Genomic DNA, 21,296 nt, shown 5'->3' with positions numbered 1-21,296 from the left:
AAGGAGTTCCCCGAGAGATGCTTAGCACTTGTTGGCCCTTTTGCCTTCTGTCTGCGGTCCAGCTCACCCCTAAACCATCTGGATTGGGTTCAGGTCCGGTGACTGTGGAGGCCAGGTCATCTGGTGCAGCACCCCATCACTCTCCTTCTTGCTCAAATAGCCCTTGATGGTCATGAAAATAAAGAAAACTATTTGAATGAGAAGGTGTGTCCAAACTTTTGGTCTGTACTGTATATATATATATATATATATATATATATATATATATATATATATATATATATATATATATATATATATATATATATATATATACAGTAGTAAGTTGTACATTATCCCATTATATATAATGTGTTATATTTTTTAATTATTTCCAGCTAATTAAACTGTTAAAAACAAAATACAATAAAAAATAGAAATATTTGTAGGCAGGGCTTAATTTAATCCATTGATTGTTGTGGTTTTCCTATGAAAAGTGAGCATGAAGGGAAGCAGATCTGAATGTCGGGCAAACATTACAGCTGAGAAAAATGATCATATCTTATATCACAGGAAGAACAAGTTATGATGGAAAGTGTCAAAAACTAAACTAAACATTTATTAAAAATATATTCACAATAAAATCAGCAACATTCATTAAGAAAATAAATAGGGTCAGTTTTGATTTCATGCTGACTAAACATATTTCTACAAAGTTCCCATTTAAGGCTGCCTCAGAGGTTCTTATCATGGCCATCCTGTTTCCTATCTTCAGTTGTTGTCAATCAGTCTGTCTTGATTGTCCACAGCAATTTTCAAGGGTTTCCATATATAAGGTACTATATTTCCTCCTGTATTTCTGCTGTAATTAGGAGAAAACTGCTTGTTTTATTCTTTATATTTATGTACATAAACTGTTAAACAAAAATAAACAATAATTCCTGTGGGGATATAAACAACAACAACAAAAAATGCATTTAAGAATTGTAATTAAGTAATTCAAATTTATTAATGTCTGTGTTCATTGTTAATAATAGTATATTCAATTGAATAATCATCCTGCAGTCCTCTTGGATGTATGTTGGGCCCCCGGTGGGTTTCACAGCCCAGTCCTGGAGCTTCCAGTTTAAAGAGAGTTTTCTGTCAGAGCTGCTTCATAATTTCCTGATGTTGTATCACCAGAACATACATTAGTTTCAGTCACAGGTGCTCCAGATGTTCCTGTCAGGACTGCAGCCAGTGCCACACCTGACACCTCAGTCCTTTAATTCTTTTATTTCTTTTAGGAATATAAACAGCAAAGTTTTCCACATTAAAATTAACAAGCTGTGTGTACATGTGTTAATTACACATGCATATGATAAAGAAAACAGGTAATAAACCCCTAAAAATCCAAAATTACCACAAATTAATAATGATTTAACAACTGAGATGAATTAAATGATAGTCAAATGTGTTGAAATAAAGGAAAATAGCAACTGAATTGTATACATTAAAAGTGAGAAACTAAATTTTTGCTGAATTTTTTGAAGATGTTAAAACTCTAAGAAGTTCTCTGCTCCACAGCTAATGTCAGTGTAGTGTTCTGCTGTGCTGTACTCGAGGTGTCAGTGATCTCTAGATTGAGTATCAGCGCTGATGCTGCAGCTCTCGTCGGGTGCAGTGGTGCGCGCCTGTAATCCAAGCTGCTGGGAGACTGAGGCTGGTGGATCGCTTGAGTTCAGGGGTTCTGGGCTGCAGTGGACTATGTTGATCAGGTGTCCACACTAAGTTCGGTATCGATATGGTGCTCCTGGGGGAGCTCGGGACCACCAGGTCTTCTAAGGAGGGGTGAACCGGCCCAGGTTGGAGACGGAGCAGGTCAAAGCCCCCGTGTCGATCAGTAGTGGGATCGCTCCTGTGAATAGACACTGCAGTGCAGCCTGAGTGATACAGCGAGACCCAGACTTTTGCGTGTGGACTAACAGCAAAAGAAAGATTTTCAGATTAATTATATGATTAAGAATTCAGTAATAACCAAATCATTTCACTCTTACTTTGTCAACTCCAGATACGACCTTCTCACATTCAAATGTGTAATATTTTTTTAAACTTGTTATCTTTTCAGCAGTTTCTGTATGTCGTGTCAAATGACTGGTATATCTCCTCTCTCTGACAGATATGTGAAATGTACCACCACAGTTAAGACTTCCCTCAATCACCTGCATCTGACTCTTTGGATCAAGAGAGTAATACTCGTATATGTTGCATATGGTGATATTATTTGATAATTTCATGGAGAAAACGGGATAATTTACACATTTTGCGACTTATAGGATATATATACAGTATAGACCAAAAGTTTGGACACACCTTCTCATTCAAAGAGTTTACTTTTTTTTCATGACTATGAAAATTGTAGATTCACACTGAAGGCATCAAAACTATGAATTAACACATGTGGAATTATATATGGAATTATATACATAACAAAAAAGTATGGAACAACTGAAAATATGTCATATTGTAGGTTTTTCTTTTGCTTTTATTACTGCTTTGCACACTCTTGGCTTTCTCTTGATGAGCTTCAAGAGGTCGTCACCTGAAATGGTCTTCCAACAGTCTTGAAGGAGTTCCCCGAGAGATGCTTAGCACTTGTTGGCCCTTTTGCCTTCTGTCTGCGGTCCAGCTCACCCCTAAACCATCTGGATTGGGTTCAGGTCCGGTGACTGTGGAGGCCAGGTCATCTGGCGCAGCACCCCATCACTCTCCTTCTTGCTCAAATAGCCCTTGATGGTCATGAAAATAAAGAAAACTATTTGAATGAGAAGGTGTGTCCAAACTTTTGGTCTGTACTGTATATATATATATATATATATATATATATATATATATATATATATATATATATATATATATATATACAGTAGTAAGTTGTACATTATCCCATTATATATAATGTGTTATATTTTTTAATTATTTCCAGCTAATTAAACTGTTAAAAACAAAATACAATAAAAAATAGAAATATTTGTAGGCAGGGCTTAATTTAATCCATTGATTATTGTGGTTTTCCTATGAAAAGTGAGCATGAAGGGAAGCAGATCTGAATGTCGGGCAAACATTACAGCTGAGAAAAATGATCATATCTTATATCACAGGAAGAACAAGTTATGATGGAAAGTGTCAAAAACTAAACTAAACATTTATTAAAAATATATTCACAATAAAATCAGCAACATTCATTAAGAAAATAAATAGGGTCAGTTTTGATTTCATGCTGACTAAACATATTTCTACAAAGTTCCCATTTAAGGCTGCCTCAGAGGTTCTTATCATGGCCATCCTGTTTCCTATCTTCAGTTGTTGTCAATCAGTCTGTCTTGATTGTCCACAGCAATTTTCAAGGGTTTCCATATATAAGGTACTATATTTCCTCCTGTATTTCTGCTGTAATTAGGAGAAAACTGCTTGTTTTATTCTTTATATTTATGTACATAAACTGTTAAACAAAAATAAACAATAATTCCTGTGGGGATATAAACAACAACAACAAAAAATGCATTTAAGAATTGTAATTAAGTAATTCAAATTTATTAATGTCTGTGTTCATTGTTAATAATAGTATATTCAATTGAATAATCATCCTGCAGTCCTCTTGGATGTATGTTGGGCCCCCGGTGGGTTTCACAGCCCAGTCCTGGAGCTTCCAGTTTAAAGAGAGTTTTCTGTCAGAGCTGCTTCATAATTTCCTGATGTTGTATCACCAGAACATACATTAGTTTCAGTCACAGGTGCTCCAGATGTTCCTGTCAGGACTGCAGCCAGTGCCACACCTGACACCTCAGTCCTTTAATTCTTTTATTTCTTTTAGGAATATAAACAGCAAAGTTTTCCACATTAAAATTAACAAGCTGTGTGTACATGTGTTAATTACACATGCATATGATAAAGAAAACAGGTAATAAACCCCTAAAAATCCAAAATTATAACAAATTAATAATGATTTAACAACTGAGATGAATTAAATGATAGTCAAATGTGTTGAAATAAAGGAAAATAGCAACTGAATTGTATACATTAAAAGTGAGAAACTAAATTTTTGCTGAATTTTTTGAAGATGTTAAAACTCTAAGAAGTTCTCTGCTCCACAGCTAATGTCAGTGTAGTGTTCTGCTGTGCTGTACTCGAGGTGTCAGTGATCTCTAGATTGAGTATTAGCGCTGATGCTGCAGCTCTCGTCGGGTGCAGTGGCGCGCGCCTGTAATCCAAGCTGCTGGGAGACTGAGGCTGGCGGATCGCTTGAGTTCAGGGGTTCTGGGCTGCAGTGGACTATGTTGATCAGGTGTCCACACTAAGTTCGGTATCGATATGGTGCTCCTGGGGGAGCTCGGGACCACCAGGTCGTCTAAGGAGGGATGAACCGGCCCAGGTCGGAGACGGAGCAGGTCAAAGCCCCCGTGTCGATCAGTAGTGGGATCGCTCCTGTGAATAGACACTGCAGTGCAGCCTGAGCGATACAGAGAGACCCAGACTTTTGGGTTTGTCTGTCCAGCCTCATATAACTTTAATGACTTTCTTTCTTATATGGAACATAAAACAAGATAATTTGAGAAATGTCTCAGTATTTTTTTTATTTTCATTTATTTTAAGTCTAAGGTGATTGAAACTGTTTGGTTACCAAAATTCTTCAAAATATCTTCTATGTTCCACAAAAGCTAGAAAGAACAGGTTTGAAATGACAAAGTGTGAGTAAAGGATGGCATGTCTTGGGCACTTTTTTTTTGTCCCAGTCCAGGACTGGTTATTTGAGAGCAAACACAAAAGTCTGGGACTCTCTGTATCGCTCAGGCTGCACTGCAGTGTCTATTCACAGGAGCGATCCCACTACTGATCGACACGGGGGCTTTGACCTGCTCCGTCTCCGACTTGTGCCGGTTCACCCCTCCTTAGACGACCTGGTGGTCCCGAGCTCCCCCAGGAGCACCATATCGATACCGAACTTAGTGTGGACACCTGATCAACATAGTCCACTGCAGCCCAGAACCCCTGAACTCAAGCGATCCGCCAGCCTCAGTCTCCCAGCAGCTTGGATTACAGGCGCGCGCCACTGCACCCGACGAGAGCTGCAGCATCAGCGCTGATACTCAATCTAGAGATCACTGACACCTCGAGTACAGCACAGCAGAATATTATGTTTTGGCAATTAATTTGAAGTATGCACATTTTCTCTGCAGCACACTCAATGATTATAATATAATATAAAACATTACCATATAAAAGTTCTGTAATCTATTTTGCCTACCAGTCAACAGTTTAAGAATAGTAAGATTTTTTTATGTTTTTAAAGAAGTCTCTTCTGCTCACCAAGCCTGCATTGATTTGATCCAGAACACAGCAAAAGCAGTAATATTGTGAATTAATTGTACTATTTAAAATAACAGTTTTCTATTTGAATATGTTTTAAAATGTAATTTATTCCTGTGACCAAAGCTGTATTTTCAGCATCATTACTCCAGTCTTCAGTGTCTCATCCTTCAGAAATCATTCTAATATGCTGATTTGCAGATTATCAATATTTAAAACATATGAGTACATTTTTCAGTATTCTTTGATGAATAGAGTGTTTTCCAAAGATCAACATTTATTTGAAATAAAAAGCTTTTGCAACATTATTTACTATATCATTCAAAAGCTTAGATTTTTTTTTTTTTAGCAGCAAATCAGAATAGTAGAATTATTTCCGAAGGATCGTGTGAATGGAGTAATGATGCAAAAAATTCAGCTTTGAAATCTCAATAAATTACATTTTTAAATATATTCAAATAGAAATCAGTTATTGTTTTGCTGTACTTTGGATCAAATAAATGCAGGCTTGGTGAACAGAAGAGACTTCTTTAAAAAACATTAACAAACTTACTGTTCAAAAACTTTTGATTGGTAGTGTATAAGCAACTTCAATTTTTCTCTAAAGGCTTATAATTGGCTTAGAAATCTATAACTGCTGGACAATAACAAATAATAATGATCTGTTTATATACTACAAACACTTTTTTTATCACATAATAAGGCAGAATAGTTTCTTGTAATAATAATGTGTTTGTGTTTCCAAAAGTGTCTGTTTTTCTGTGTAAACAACTGTTTTCACACAGCATAGCTGGACGCTTTTGTCCATATTAGGAGTTTCCTGGTATGATTTTCTGCGTGAGAGTTCCCTCTTGCTTCGAGTATGAATGAAACACACACTGCAGGAGAGTTTAGCGCTCCGTGATGTTCATCTCGCCTTCTGGGTCCGAATAAAATATCATATCATGCGCAGACAGTCGTATCTCTTTGAGTTAAAATCTATATTTATTCACACCAGCTCTTGAAAACCTCTATGTGAACACACTTGACCGAAAAAGTGCGGGGGACGAATTTCCGTGATGTTAAAAGTGGGGGGCACACATAATCATGTAAGGACCCCACGTAATCCAAGCCCCTGGTCGTGGTCCTTTCACAGATGCTCCTGAGCCAGATGTTAGACCATGATGTTGTATCTAAGTAAACTATAAGGGTGTAACAGAAATGACTCAAGCCAGACAAATTAAAGAGGGCTGTGTTTGAAACACGAGCCGAATTCCTCAGGAAGTCATAAATCAGTTCTAGTGCCACAAGACCCAAGCAAGATGACCAACCAACTTTTTCACAAAACAGCTTTCAACATTAACACCACTAGAACAATTATTGACAATTTTAATTCACCGAAGAGATTGTCAAATTTGTTGTTCGTAATTGAAATGCAATGTTGGACATCACATGAAAACCCATGAGAGTACTGCAAAAGTTCCATTGACTTCCCCCACCCAGCAGAACCAGACTGAAATTCCTGAGGGGGAAGGGCTTTGAACCTCTGGTCTCCACAGAAATCCTTGTCAAGAGAATGACAAAGAAACTGTCTTTTGTACATATATATGGACCAAAATGAACTCCAAAATGACTTCTAAATGAATATCATTCCATTGCTTAACTCCATATCAATTTATATGTACCCCACACATTTGACTATCATGTTATAATCACTTATTGTGTATGTCTTTTAATAACTATGGGATAGCTTAAGGATATATAGTCATGTCTAGTATCTATGTAATGGAATCTGCTTGCTTGAGATAGCCCAGACAATCAATTTTATGTCAAATGTATCATATGCGTGTTATAGGAATCATGTCCAAAATTAGACCCTGCAAGAGCTGGAAAATTTGGACCACATGCTTGGTAAGATAACATATGATTTATGATACCCCCGAGCCAAGACAATATCTGATTGGTCAAGACACCATTTGAGGTGTGGCCAACAGGCCAGTTTAAATACTTAGGACACCATAAAATCTTGCTTTTAGTCTCTAGCTTTTAGTCTCTAGCTATGCTTCTGCTATTAGTCATGTCTGCTTTTAGTTTGAGCTTTTAGCTTTGCTTATTAGCTTTAGCTTATAGCCATGCTGTTAGTCATCACTGTTCTTTGAGCGCGGTTGCAGCGTGCTTCAGCCTGCAAGCCTGCTGCTACTTAGCCACGATGAGAAGGAACACAACATAGTCTCGACAAACTTCACTTCTTTTCTTTTCCGTTTGAGAGTTTCCTGTTCTGAGTTAAGTTTGTAACGTCGAGTTCAACTTCAACCAGCCACACACAACTCTGCATTTTCATCCAACACCCAACCAGGGCTTCCCAAGACGTCACTTCACGACTACTGAACTTCCAGCCAATCAGCCACATCGGGAAAATCCCCTTTCAAGGACAGCAAAGGGGACTTTCTTTACACAGGAGACGCAAGTACTTACCTCCAGACTCTGATTTGTACTGGTGTATCTAATATAATTTTAACCTCTTTGAGGAACTTAATGCGAGGGCTAATTACGTGGTTGATGGTTGTTCATGTCTATGCAATTTAACGTATTGCTGTAAACTTGGGATTCCATATTTCCATTCTCTTAAACTCATCTTTCCCTAACTTTCGATCGTCTTGCAACTTGTGTGAATGTGTGAGTGCGTGCGTTTATGTGTTAGATTAGTTTATATGTCTTAGATTTATCTAATAAAGCCTTATTCATATTGAAAAGAGAAGTATGTTGTGTTTTGTGCTTACAAGTTAATGTCTTAAACTGCCGATCTTGTTACTGTGCTCAGGCACGTGCACAGGTAGGGCTCAACCTGTGCAGAGCACATGCCCTCTTTGCCCTTACACTCTGAAGTGCCCTTTTTTTGGTGGTGTTTTTTATTTTTTTTTTTTTTATTTTTTTTTTTATCAATGCTATTGGTCACCCTTTACGCCTGTCTGTCTGTTTTACCAAATTAAAGTTCTTAAAACAAGCTTGTGTAAGTCTTATTGGATCCTCAAGCGGTCAGTAAGCTGATAACTCCGCCCCCTCTATATTCATTGAATCGACTGAAGTTCCACAGCAGCCGCACAGTAGACACCAGCTGAGCTGAACAAAGTTTTGCGAAGGGTAAATAAATATCTTGTTGTTTGAATAAGTACTACTAAACACTGTCTATAAAAGCTCATATTTTATTTATTTGATGTCTGACTGACTGACTGAGACGTGGGACGTCGCCTGAGAGAGAGGGCTAGCATTTGCCATCTAGTCATAGCCAATATATAGCCAACACTTAAATAGCCTGTGCATACAGTAGCATTTCATCTTTTATAAAATGCGATTTTGGCCAAATGCATTTTACCACAGGAAAAACTGAGCGCTCCGTCTATATAGCTAAAAAAAACTAGTTTGTAAACTAGATGAAAATGTAATGTGATCCCGGCAGCGGCAGGCGCCGTCGCCGTTTTAATGACGGACAGAAAAAAAAAATCACATTTGCACACATTCGCTGGTCAAAAACGATATATTGATAAGTAATACAACAACATATAATTTGTTTTTACCATCGGGAAATCATAACAGGTGCGCCCCCGCGCTGTTTCATACTGGAACTTACACAGCGACGAGTGATCCTCGTCACCTAGATAACATATTTCTAAGAAATTTCTTCTTTGATTTATGATTGCTGATACACTTAATTTATTAACATTTAGCCTAATCATGTTATGGTATACTCTCTGTATACTCTCTGTATAAAATGTTATAAAACATGGTTTTACTACAGTAATGTAGTAGTAACTAAAAAAAAAATTTCAGAAGATCACTTAAATCTTTATATTTTATCATGCAGAATGTAATTCATGATTCATGCCTTCATTTATTTGATCCAAAATACAGCAAAATCAGTAATATTGTGTAATATTTTTACAATTTTAAATAACTGTTTTCTATTTGAATATTTTAAAATGTAATTTATTTTTGTGATCAAAGCTGAATGTTCAGCATCATTACTCCAGTTCAGTACTCTTCAGTGTCACATGATCCTTCAGAAATGCTTTTCACTGCAACTGTACATTTCACACTATTTTTATTTATTTTTTCATTGTTGGCTTATTTTAGGGGAAAGTGTAGTGAATAAGAGACCTTCGAGAGACCAACATCCCTGGTCCACCACAGTATCAAATTTTTTCCAGATACATGGCTAACAGAAGGTTGCTGTTGTATTAGGTTTAAAGAAGCCCTTAAAACCCTGTTTATCTATATTATCTAATATTATTATTATGGATGTTATTAATCGTGAATAAATCTAAAGCTTTTGAGACTATTATTTTGTGTTACTGAATTTGTCATGAAGATGTGACCATTTCTTCCTTTTATGCAGGCTTACTAAATAATCTTAATATAAAAAAAAAGGGGGGGGGGTGCCCTTTTTCAGTTTCAGCACATGCCCCTCAAAAGGTCTGTGCACGGCCCTGACTGTGCTAATTGATTGTGTTTTCACTATACTTTGGATATTAATAATATCCCCGTTCAGTGAATCGCTGGGCGTCTCAGTGATCAGCCGTGAAACAGTGATTCTGTTCAAATTCTTAAATGATTCCCTTCGAGCTAAATTGACCTGTTTCCCTGACAAGGGGTCCAGTATGGGTGGGACAGTGGCATTGACGCTGGTCATGACAAGTTCTCAAATCACTTCATGATGATAGACGAGAGTGCTACTGGCAGATAATCATTGAGATAGGATATTGTTGACTTCTTGTGTGCAGGGGTGATTTATTTTTTAATCTGGATGATAAACAGTCAAACTTCCATAAGAAAACACACAAACAATCATAGGTGTAAAAAAACTGGACATTATTAGGTGTTTAAGAGTTATTTCCATGTTTTTATTCTTATGTCTAATGGCTTGTCAATATAATTGCCTTTTAAAGAAATAATCAAAATTTGTCAGTAAAACCATTTTCTTAAGAGCTTAATAAGGAGTTCTTGTAGTTCAAACATTTCTTGGACTCTTTTTTATTTATTTTTTGTCCCAGTCCAGGATTGGTTATTTGAGAGCAAACCCAAAAGTCTGGGTCTCACTGTATCGCTCAGGCTGCACTGCAGTGTCTATTCACAGGCGCGATCCCACTACTGATCGACACGGGGGCTTTGACCTGCTCCGTCTCCGACCTGGGCCGGTTCACCCCTCCTTAGACGACCTGGTGGTCCCGAGCTCCCCCAGGAGCACCATATCGATACCGAACGTAGTGTGGACACCTGATCAACATAGTCCACTGCAGCCCAGAACCCCTGAACTCAAGCGATCCGCCAGCCTCAGTCTCCCAGCAGCTTGGATTACAGGCGCGCGCCACTACACCCGACGAGAGCTGCAGCATCAGCGCTGATACTCAATCTAGTGCTCACTGATAGGACTACGCTATGCTGCAAATCAACACTGAGGTTTAGACAAATCGTATAAAATCGTACGAGTGAGGTCGTACAAATTGGTACGAATTAGCCACCTCGTAAAAAACGTACGAATTGGTTGTCAGATAGCGTTACATTCTTGCTTGCAGCTCTCGTCGGGTGCAGTGGCGCGCGCCTGTAATCCAAGCTGCTGGGAGACTGAGGCTGGTGGATCGCTTGAGTTCAGGGGTTCTGGGCTGCAGTGGACTATGTTGATCAGGTGTCCACACTAAGTTCGGTATCGATATGGTGATCCTGGGGGAGCTCGGGACCACCAGGTCGTCTAAGGAGGGGTGAACCGGCCCAGGTCGGAGACGGAGCAGGTCAAAGCCCCCGTGTCGATCAGTAGTGGGATCGTGCCTGTGAATAGACACTGCAGTGCAGCCTGAGCAATACAGAGAGACCCAGACTTTTGGGTTTGCTCTCAAATAACTTCGATGACAAACAACATTTTAATCTTTTATATCAAAAATTGTTATGACAAAAATTTAATAAATGTTGTTTTAATGAAAATATAAAAGAAAAACCTTTTCAATTATTCGTCTTTTAATCTCCAGTATCCCCGCTGTCCCTCCCTCTGTCAGACTAGTTTAGTTTAGTTAATGTAGGCCTCTTTGTTAATATATCAATCTATCTCTCTCCGGATGCTTTGCTGAGAGATGGAGAGGCAGTGACAGGAACCTCTGAACCATGAGAGAATCTTCTGGGATCACGACAACCATCAGATGGAGCTTTTGCACAAAGTCGGCTGAGACAGGGCAATTTTGGGACTAACGCTTGTCAGTCCTGAACGATGCTATGACATTGAGGGAAGTCTTGAACTGAGTCTGTGGTGGTAAGTAGTGCAAATAAAATTTCCATTTCTACTAAATATTGTAGAAACATAATTTTCTGTAAAGTTGCTTTGCAATGATTTGTATCGTAAAAAGCACTATTCAAATGAATTTGAATTGAGTTGAATTTACTTCTTTATGCTATATATAAATTATTTTTAGGTTATATTTAGGATGATATAACTGAGTCAGATCATTTTTTATGAGAGTAGTAGGCATTATTTTATGAATCTCTGTTTTACGCTGATACAAATATTTGTAATATGTGGCCAAGATACAGAATATAGACCAGGCAAGTCTTTTGAAGGATCGTTTTACACTAACTTTAATCTAATTGTAATAGTTTGATCTTTGTCCACCTCCAGCTGGTCATGAAATATAGAGGCTGAATATGAAGAGAAATATCACTTCCAGAGAGACGATATAGTACCGGTCATTTGTCATGAAATACGGAGCGCCTCTTCAATTAAAAACAAGTGCAACGCCGCAAATATCATTGCTGAAAAGATACAAATTTTAAAAAAAGTTTACAAATTTGTAAAATGCTACAAAATCTGTTGACAAGTAAGAGCGAAACTATTTGATTATCATTGAAATCTTAATCATATAATTAATCTGCAATTCTTTCTTTCGCTTTTAGTTCATCTGCAGGAACAAGCCCAAAAGTCTGGGTCTCGCTGTATCGCTCAGGCTGCACTGCAGTGTCTATTCACAGGAGCGATCCCACTACTGATCGACAGGGGGGCTTTGACCTGCTCCGTCTCCGACCTGGGCCGGTTCACCCCTCCTTAGACGACCTGGTGGTCCCGAGCTCCCCCAGGAGCACCATATCGATACCGAACTTAGTGTGGACACCTGATCAACATAGTCCACTGCAGCCCAGAACCCCTGAACTCAAGCGATCCGCCAGCCTCAGTCTCCCAGCAGCTTGGATTACAGGCGCGCGCCACTGCACCCGACGAGAGCTGCAGCATCAGCGCTAATACTCAATCTAGAGATCACTGACACCTCGAGTACAGCAGAATATTATGTTTTGGCAATGAATTTGAAGAATGCACATTTTCTCTGCATTGCTGTCTGAGAAATAATAATAATACTTCTTTAAGACTTTGTTTATTAATTACATAAACTGTCTGTTTGCTGCTGAGAGACTGATGATTGCTTTCACTGTTTCTATGCTCTCATTCCATTTTTCTCAAATCGCTTTTTACTATTTTAAATGATGACTGAAACCTAGTATAACTGGCACTTCTCATGTTTATTGCCATTTTATGACATATCTAAATCAGCAGTTATGGTCATCCAGTTATGTAACTGGGTCCTGGACTTCCTGACCGGCAGAACCCAGGTGATTAGAATTGGCAATCACACATCCTCCTCACTTACACTCAGCACTGGTGCCCCACAGGGATGTCTACTCAGTCCTCTCTTGTACTCTCTGTTCACTTACGACTGCTCTGCTAAGCATAGCTCCAACATCATCCTCAAATTTGCTGAAAATTCTACTATCCTAGGACTCATCACTAATGGCGATGAGACATCCTACAGAGATGAGGTTAATGCACTCAAAGCATGGTGTGCTGATAACAATCTCTCTCTAAACGTCAGCAAGAACCTACCGTCTGTGCTAACAAGTGCTAAGCATCTCTCGGGGAACTCCTTCAAGACTGTTGGAAGACCATTTCAGGTGACTACCTCTTGAAGCTCATCAAGAGAATGCCAAGAGTGTGCAAAGCAGTAGTCAAAGCAAAAGGTGGCTACTTTGAAGAACCTAATATGACATATTTTCAGTTGTTTCACACGTTTGTGTTATGTATATAATTCCAGATATAATTCCACATGTGTTAATTCATAGTTTTGATGCCTTCAGTGTGAATCTACAATTTTCATAGTCATGAAAAATAAAGAAAACTCTTTGAATGAGAAGGTGTGTCCAAACTTTTGGTCTATACTACTGTATTGGTTGATATGTTTCTGGTAGCCTGCTAGATAGTGCTGTAGCTAGCCTTTGTTTTCAACAGTGAGCACTCCAGTTCCCCTTCTGTTTGGATAATGAGAGTTATTGAATAGAACAACACAAAATCTGTGTGTTGTTAAACAACAGTACAATCCACTGAATGCACTGTACTTCTATCCATCAAAGCAATGTTTTCATTCCTGTCAAAAATATGACTACTCTGACTAAGCTCTATAGCATTGTATCTGTAAAATGACTGTTAAACACTACTGTCTATTATTTTTCATTGTCTATCACTTTTACAACATTTATGGCTGGATTACTTCTGCTCTAATTAACATTCGTATATGTATATATGTATGTGCATGCATTTGCTTTCATACATTTTTGTTATATATATATATATATATATATATATATATATATATATATAGTATTGTATTTTGTTCACTGTAAGGTAAAGAACAAAAATCTGAATGTCACATTTATTAGAATCTCACATCATTTTTGCTATGCATTTTAAAATTGTCTTAATTGCCTTGATTGTCTCTAATCTTCTGGTTTGTACCTTTTCCTGAAGGCAGTCAATGATTTTCATGTTGCAACAGTCCCTCCAGAGTAGCATCAGCAGCCTCCAGAAACTTCACATTATCTAGGATAACTTACCTAATCATTCAGGTCTTGCACGGTGGCCTTCTCGCTCCTCTGGAAGTGATCATAATCCCTTCCATAACACGCTCCAGTCATGATTCTTGTGCCCAATCTTCCACCGTGTCCACCATGACATCCGCATCCTCCGTCAATTCTGTATGGTCGACAAATATTTGAACCAAAAGAGCAGGTCGAGATGCTGATCTTTTCCCCAAAACCACTGCCATAGACACTGTGGGCTTTGGGTGCAACTGTACCCCAACGACGAGGACCAATTATAGACTCTTTTTTTTTTTTTTAATCAACTGATGAATTATTATTATTGTTATTATTATTTTCTAGAGAAATTCTCAGTAGCCACTGGTCTTTAGCTTAGAGGTCTGAATATTCTGTTTCTTTTCTTTTCTTTGCCAAAGTATTATTGGTGCCCAGATAGAAATGTGTAGCATAAGCCTATATTGTCTGGACTCCCACTGGAAAAGAAATATAAAAAAACAAAAATGTAATTTTCCTAATGTCAGTTCAATCCTGCTTGACTTGTTTTCTAAAATACTCCTAAATCCTGTCCTAGGTTTTCATGAAACGCCTCCAATTGTGTCCCAAATGACGCACTATACAGGGCTACTACGTTATGATGCTAATCAATTTAGTGAGATTGAGTATCAGCGCTGATGCTGCAGCTCTCGTCGGGTGCAGTGGCGCGCGCCTGTAATCCAAGCTGCTGGGAGACTGAGGCTGGCGGATCGCTTGAGTTCAGGGGTTCTGGCCTGCAGTGGACTATGTTGATCAGGTGTCCACACTAAGTTCGGTATCGATATGGTGCTCCTGGGGGAGCTCGGGACCACCAGGTTGTCTAAGGAGGGGTGAACCGGCCCAGGTCGGAGACGGAGCAGGTCAAAGCCCCCGTGTCGATCAGTAGTGGGATCGCACCTGTGAATAGACACTGCAGTGCAGCCTGAGCGATACAGCGAGAACCAGACTTTTGTTTTTGTTTTTGTTTGTCCATCGTCATATAACTTTAATGACTTTCTTTCTTATATGGAACATAAAACAAGACAATTTGAGAAATGTCTCAGTATTTTTTTATTTTAATTTATTTTAAGTCTAAGGTGATCAAAACTGTTTGGTTACCAACATTCTTCAAAATATCTTCTTTTATGTTCCACAAAAGCTAGAAAGAACAGGTTTGAAATGACAAAGCGTGAGTAAAGGATGACATGTCGGGCTCTTTTTTTTCCCAGTCCAGGACTGGTTATTTGAGAGCAAACCCAAAAGTCTGGGTCTCGCTGTATCGCTCAGGCTGCACTGCAGTGTCTATTCACAAGCGCGATCCCACTACTGATCGACACGGGGGCTTTGACCTGCTTCATCTCTGACCTGGGCCAGTTCACCCCTCCTTAGACGACCTGGTGGTCCCGAGCTCCCCCAGGAGCACCATATCGATACCGAACTTAGTGTGGACACCTGATCAACATAGTCCACTGCAGCCCAGAACCCCTGAACTCAAGCGATCCGCCAGCCTCAGTCTCCCAGCAGCTTGGATTACAGGCGGGCGCCACTGCACCCGACGAGAGCTGCAGCATCAGCGCTGATACTCAATCGCACTAAATTGATTAGCAGCATAATGTAGTAGCCCTGTATAGTGCGTCATTTGGGACACAATTGGAGGTGTTTCATGAAAACCTAGGGCAAGACTCAGGAGTATTTTAGAAAGTCAGTCATGCAGGATTGATCTGACATGAGGGGAAGTAAATTTTTGGTTGAACTGAAGTTCCATAGTTCTTTATATTTCAGTGGAAATCCAGACAATATAAGCCTATGTTGCACATTTCTGTCTGGGCACCTGTAATTATTTTGTACAAGAAAAGAAAAGAAAAGAAAGTTGTTGTACAGTTGCAGTGTCAACGGCAGTTGTTTTTGGGGAAAAGACCCGCATCTCGACCTGCTCTTTTCATGTCGGCCATAAAGAATTGACGGAGGATGCGGATGTCATGGTGGACACGATGGAAGATATATATATATATATATATATATATATATATATATATATATATATATAGTAGTGTTTTAAATTTAACAGTAGTTTACAGATACAGTGCAATAGATCTTAGTCAGAGTAGTCATATTTTTGACAGTAATGAAAACAAGATGGATAGAAGTACAGTGCATTCTACTGTTGTTTAACACACAGATTATTTATCTAATGAGATGTCTTTCCATTTTGAAGGTTGTGAGAGCTGAAATATTTGATCTAGGTCTATCTCTTGCAGCTTTATTATTATATAATTATGGCTTCTAACATGATTAAGGTCTAGCTATTTGATTGTACATCATAATTATGTTTATATATAATGATTTTGTTTCCCACTTAATTTTCCATAAATCAGCTATGAGAATGAGGCGGTGACACGGCAGTGTGTTAAAGCTGACGTCGATAACCTGCATTGCCTACTTGATAAGACATGCCTTGCAAAAGTCAACTTGTAGATGCTGACCTGTGCTGTAGGAGGAGCTGGTATGATTGAAGAAAACTCACCAGGATGTGTGCAGCAGAATATATATTTTTTTTATTGTGTATGTTTTGAATGAAGATAGCAATGATTTCCTAAGCCATAATGGTTGTGTGCTCATGTGTGTTTATAGGAGGCAGCACTACTCGGTCAGTTGACAGACACAGAAGTGTGTGTGGAAGTGGATGCTGCTCCTCAGCAAGACCTGAACAAGGTTTTAGATGACATCCGTTGGCATTATGAGACCATCATAGACAAACACCGCAGAGAACAGGAGTGCTGGTTCAAAGAGAAGGTGAGACTTTTGTCTTTTTAATTGACTTTACAGTTTGGAGTGGTATTAATGCAGAAAAATAACATACCGTAGCTCAGTGACTCATGATTTAAATGGCTTAAATGGTTTGTGGCTCTTTTTAAGATTGCAGACGTGTGTAAAGTTGCTGCCCACCATCACAGAATGTGTACAAACCTCTAGTTCATGAATCTCAGATTTGCGGCGTATGCAGTGTCTGAGATCAAGCTGCAGTCTCAAATCAGCATGGTGAGACACAGGATGTGACAAACAGAAAAAAGGAAATAGAAAGGGATTGTGAGTGGCAGTGGAAAGAGAGTTTTGGTAATAAATTGTCTGAAAGTTAACAAAGGGTTAACTAATGCCAACTGTTACATAATAGCTAGATGTATTTGTGTGTGTGTGTTTGTGTGTCTGTGTGTGTGTGTGTGTGTGTGTGTGTGTTAATCCAATCCAGTTGAAAGAGAGATTTCTGTCACAGCTGCTTCATAATTTCCTGATGTTGTATCACCAGAGCATGTTCCAGTCACAGCTTTTATTTCTTCTAGGAATAAAAACAGCAAAGTTTGCCACAATAAAATTAATGAGCTTAACGTGTGTACATGTGATAAATATACATGCATATGATAAATAAAACAGATAATAAACTGGCTAAAAATCCCAAAAGATTCATGTATTAACAATTGAGATGGATTAAATGATATTCAGATGTGTTGAAGTAAAGGAAAATTGCAACTGAATGTTTTAAAAAGTGAAAAACTAGATTTTTGCTGATTTGTTTTGAGATGTATAAACTCTAAGAAGTTCTCTGCTCCACAGCTAATGTCAGTGTAGTGTTCTGCTGTGCTGTACTCGAGGTGTCAGTGAGCACTAGATTGAGTATCAGCGCTGATGCTGCAGCTCTCGTCGGGTGCAGTGGCGCGCGCCTGTAATCCAAGCTGCTGGGAGACTGAGGCTGGCGGATCGCTTGAGTTCAGGGGTTCTGGGCTGCAGTGGACTATGTTGATCAGGTGTCCACACTAAGTTCGGTATCGATATGGTGTTCCTGGGGGAGCTCGGGACCACCAGGTCGTCTAAGGAGGGGTGAACCGGCCCAGGTCGGAGACGGAGCAGGTCAAAGCCCCCGTGTCGATCAGTAGTGGGATCGCACCTGTGAATAGACACTGCAGTGCAGCCTGAGCGATACAGCGAGACCCAGACTTTTGTTTTTGCTCTCAAATAACTTCGATGACAAACAACATTTTAATCTTTTATAACAAAAAATGTTATGACAAAATGTAATAAATGTTGTTTTAATGAAAAAATCTAAGAAAAACCTTTTCAATTATGCATCTTTTAATCTCCAGTATCCCCGCTGTCCCTCCCTCTGTCAGACTAGTTTAGTTTAGTTAAAGAAGCTGAATGTAAGACATCTATTTCAGTTAATCATAAAATGGCCCTGATGTGTCACTAGACATTAAGAAATCATGTTCATTTCAAATACTTATATCACTGACAACAATAGTCCGGCCAGGATAATGTCATTTAAAAAGTGGACTTGCAGCCCTCAACTGATGTTGATGTTGTCATTTTGTGTTTTGGCCTGACGCGCCTCCCTCCACGTATCTACCAATCACAAAGTCAGTAGTGTTTCGGGAACTGTGTTGCCAGCTTTGCTGTAACCTACCCTAACTCCAGCCGGATAAAAATGTCTAATGTTACTAAATCAAAAAGACCTCGTTATAATTCAGATTTTCGTTGTGACAAAGTCAGAAATAAAACCAGAATTTGTATTGGAGATGTAGTATTGTATTGTATTGTAGTTACATTAATGACAGATAAATAACGTTACAAGTTAGACTAACAGTTACCGTTCTGTCTGTCAGATACGAGCATACAGTATTGTTCAAAATAATAGCAGTACAATGTGACTAACCAGAATAATCAAGGTTTTTAGTATATTTTTTATTGCTACGTGGCAAACAAATTACCAGTAGGTTCAGTAGATTGTCAGAAAACAAACAAGACCCAGCATTCATGATATGCACGCTCTTAAGGCTGTGCAATTGGGCAATTAGTTGAAAGGGGTGTGTTCAAAAAAATAGCAGTGTCTACCTTTGACTGTACAAACTCAAAACTATTTTGTACAAACATTTTTTTTTTCTGGGATTTAGCAATCCTGTGAATCACTAAACTAATATTTAGTTGTTTGACCACAGTTTTTTAAAACTGCTTGACATCTGTGTGGCATGGAGTCAACCAACTTGTGGCACCTCTCAGCTGTTATTCCACTCCATGATTCTTTAACAACATTCCACAATTCATTCACATTTCTTGGTTTTGCTTCAGAAACAGCATTTTTGATATCACCCCACAAGTTCTCAATTGGATTAAGGTCTGGAGATTGGGCTGGCCACTCCATAACATTAATTTTGTTGGTTTGGAACCAAGACTTTGCCCGTTTACTAGTGTGTTTTGGGTCATTGTCTTGTTGAAACAACCATTTCAAGGGCATGTCCTCTTCAGCATAGGGCAACATGACCTCTTCAAGTATTTTAACATATGCAAACTGATCCATGATCCCTGGTATGCGATAAATAGGCCCAACACCATAGTAGGAGAAACATGCCCATATCATGATGCTTGCACCTCCATGCTTCACTGTCTTCACTGTGTACTGTGGCTTGAATTCAGAGTTTGGGGGTCGTCTCACAAACTGCCTGTGGCCCTTGGACCCAAAAAGAACAATTTTACTCTCATCAGTCCACAAAATGTTCCTCCATTTCTCTTTAGGCCAGTTGATGTGTTATTTGGCAAATTGTAACCTCTTCTGCACATGCCTTTTTTTTAACAGAGGGACTTTGCGGGGGATTCTTGAAAATAGATTAGCTTCACACAGACGTCTTCTAACTGTCACAGTACTTACAGGTAACTCCAGACTGTCTTTGATCATCCTGGAGGTGATCATTGGCTGAGCCTTTGCCATTCTGGTTATTCTTCTATCCATTTTGATGGTTGTCTTCCGTTTTCTTCCACGTCTCTCTGGTTTTGCTCTCCATTTTAAGGCATTGGAGATCATTTTAGCTGAACAGCCTATCATTTTTTGCACCTCTTTATAGGTTTTCCCCTCTCTAATCAACTTTTTAATCAAAGTACGCTGTTCTTCTGAACAATGTCTTAAACGACCCATTTTCCTCAGCTTTCAAATGCATGTTCAACAAGTGTTGGCTTCATCCTTAAATAGGGGCCACCTGATTCACACCTGTTTCTTCACAAAATTGATGACCTCAGTGATTGAATGCCACACTGCTATTTTTTTGAACACACCCCTTTCAACTAATTCAACTAATTGCCCAATTGCACAGCCTTAAGAGCGTGCATATCATGAATGCTGGGTCTCATTTGTTTTCTGAGAATCTACTGAACCTACTGGTAACTTGTTTGCCACGTAGCAATAAAAAAATATACGAAAAACCTTGATTATTCTGGTTAGTCACATTGTACTGCTATTATTTTGAACAATACTGTACATCTTTACGATCATATTTAACTAATGACAATTAGTAATTTTTTTAAATACATACCTACTTATCAAAATATCTCTTATGAAGCATTAACATAATTAACAGAAAAAAAAACTTACTGTGTACATCTGTTCGTCACTTGCATTGGAAGCTCAGTGAAGCAGCCTACGTTTCTACTCAATCCATCTGGCAACCTCGAGTCAGGGGGTAGGGGATACACCGCTCTACAGTATTTTTATATTGATTGCAGTACCAGTTTAGGCCACAATCCTACATATGGCTCCTGTAATGTAGGCCTCTTTGTTAATATATCAATCTATCTCTCTCCGGATGCTTTGCTGAGAGATGGAGAGGCAGTGACAGGAACCTCTGAACCATGAGAGAATCTTCTGGGATCACGACAACCATCAGATGGAGCTTTTGCACAAAGTCGGCTGAGACAGGGCAATTTTGGGACTAACGCTTGTCAGTCCTGAACGATGCTATGACATTGAGGTTGAATAGTTTAATCTTTGTCCACCTCCAGCTGGTCATGAAATAAAGACACTGAATATGAACAGAAATATCACTTCCACAGAGAGACGATATAGTAGGCTACCAGTCATTTATCATGAAATACGGAGCGCCTCTTCAATTAAAAACAAGTGCAACGGCTCAAATATCATTGCTGAAAAGATAAAAAGTTTAAAACAGTTTACAAATTTGTAAAATGCTACAAAATCTGGAGTTTACAAGTAAGAGTAAAACGATTTGATTATCATTGAATTCTTAATAATATAATTAATA

General features: G+C 38.8%; 2 long non-coding RNA genes across 2 annotated transcripts in view; both read left to right on the top strand.

Annotated features, from left to right (window-relative positions):
- Nucleotides 1–1,929, top strand: part of LOC128022482 (uncharacterized) — a 38,072-nt gene extending 36,143 nt beyond the window's left edge. Inside the window, exon 3 of the long non-coding RNA XR_008185926.1 lies at nucleotides 1,840–1,929. This is a non-coding gene — a long non-coding RNA (uncharacterized LOC128022482). The remainder of the gene's footprint in view (nucleotides 1–1,839) is intronic.
- Nucleotides 1,930–4,202: 2,273 nt separating this feature from the next.
- On the top strand, nucleotides 4,203–18,210 carry LOC128022481 (uncharacterized). Its single transcript, XR_008185923.1, has 2 exons — nucleotides 4,203–4,361; nucleotides 18,076–18,210. It is a non-coding gene; the product is annotated as an uncharacterized LOC128022481 (long non-coding RNA).
- Nucleotides 18,211–21,296: the final 3,086 nt, after the last annotated feature.

The sequence above is a fragment of the Carassius gibelio genome, chromosome A11 (genome assembly GCF_023724105.1).
Source record: "Carassius gibelio isolate Cgi1373 ecotype wild population from Czech Republic chromosome A11, carGib1.2-hapl.c, whole genome shotgun sequence".
In the NCBI taxonomy this organism is placed as follows: domain Eukaryota; kingdom Metazoa; phylum Chordata; class Actinopteri; order Cypriniformes; family Cyprinidae; genus Carassius; species Carassius gibelio.
Note: the sequence above shows the minus strand (reverse complement) of the source record. Positions and strands in the feature narration are given on the sequence as shown.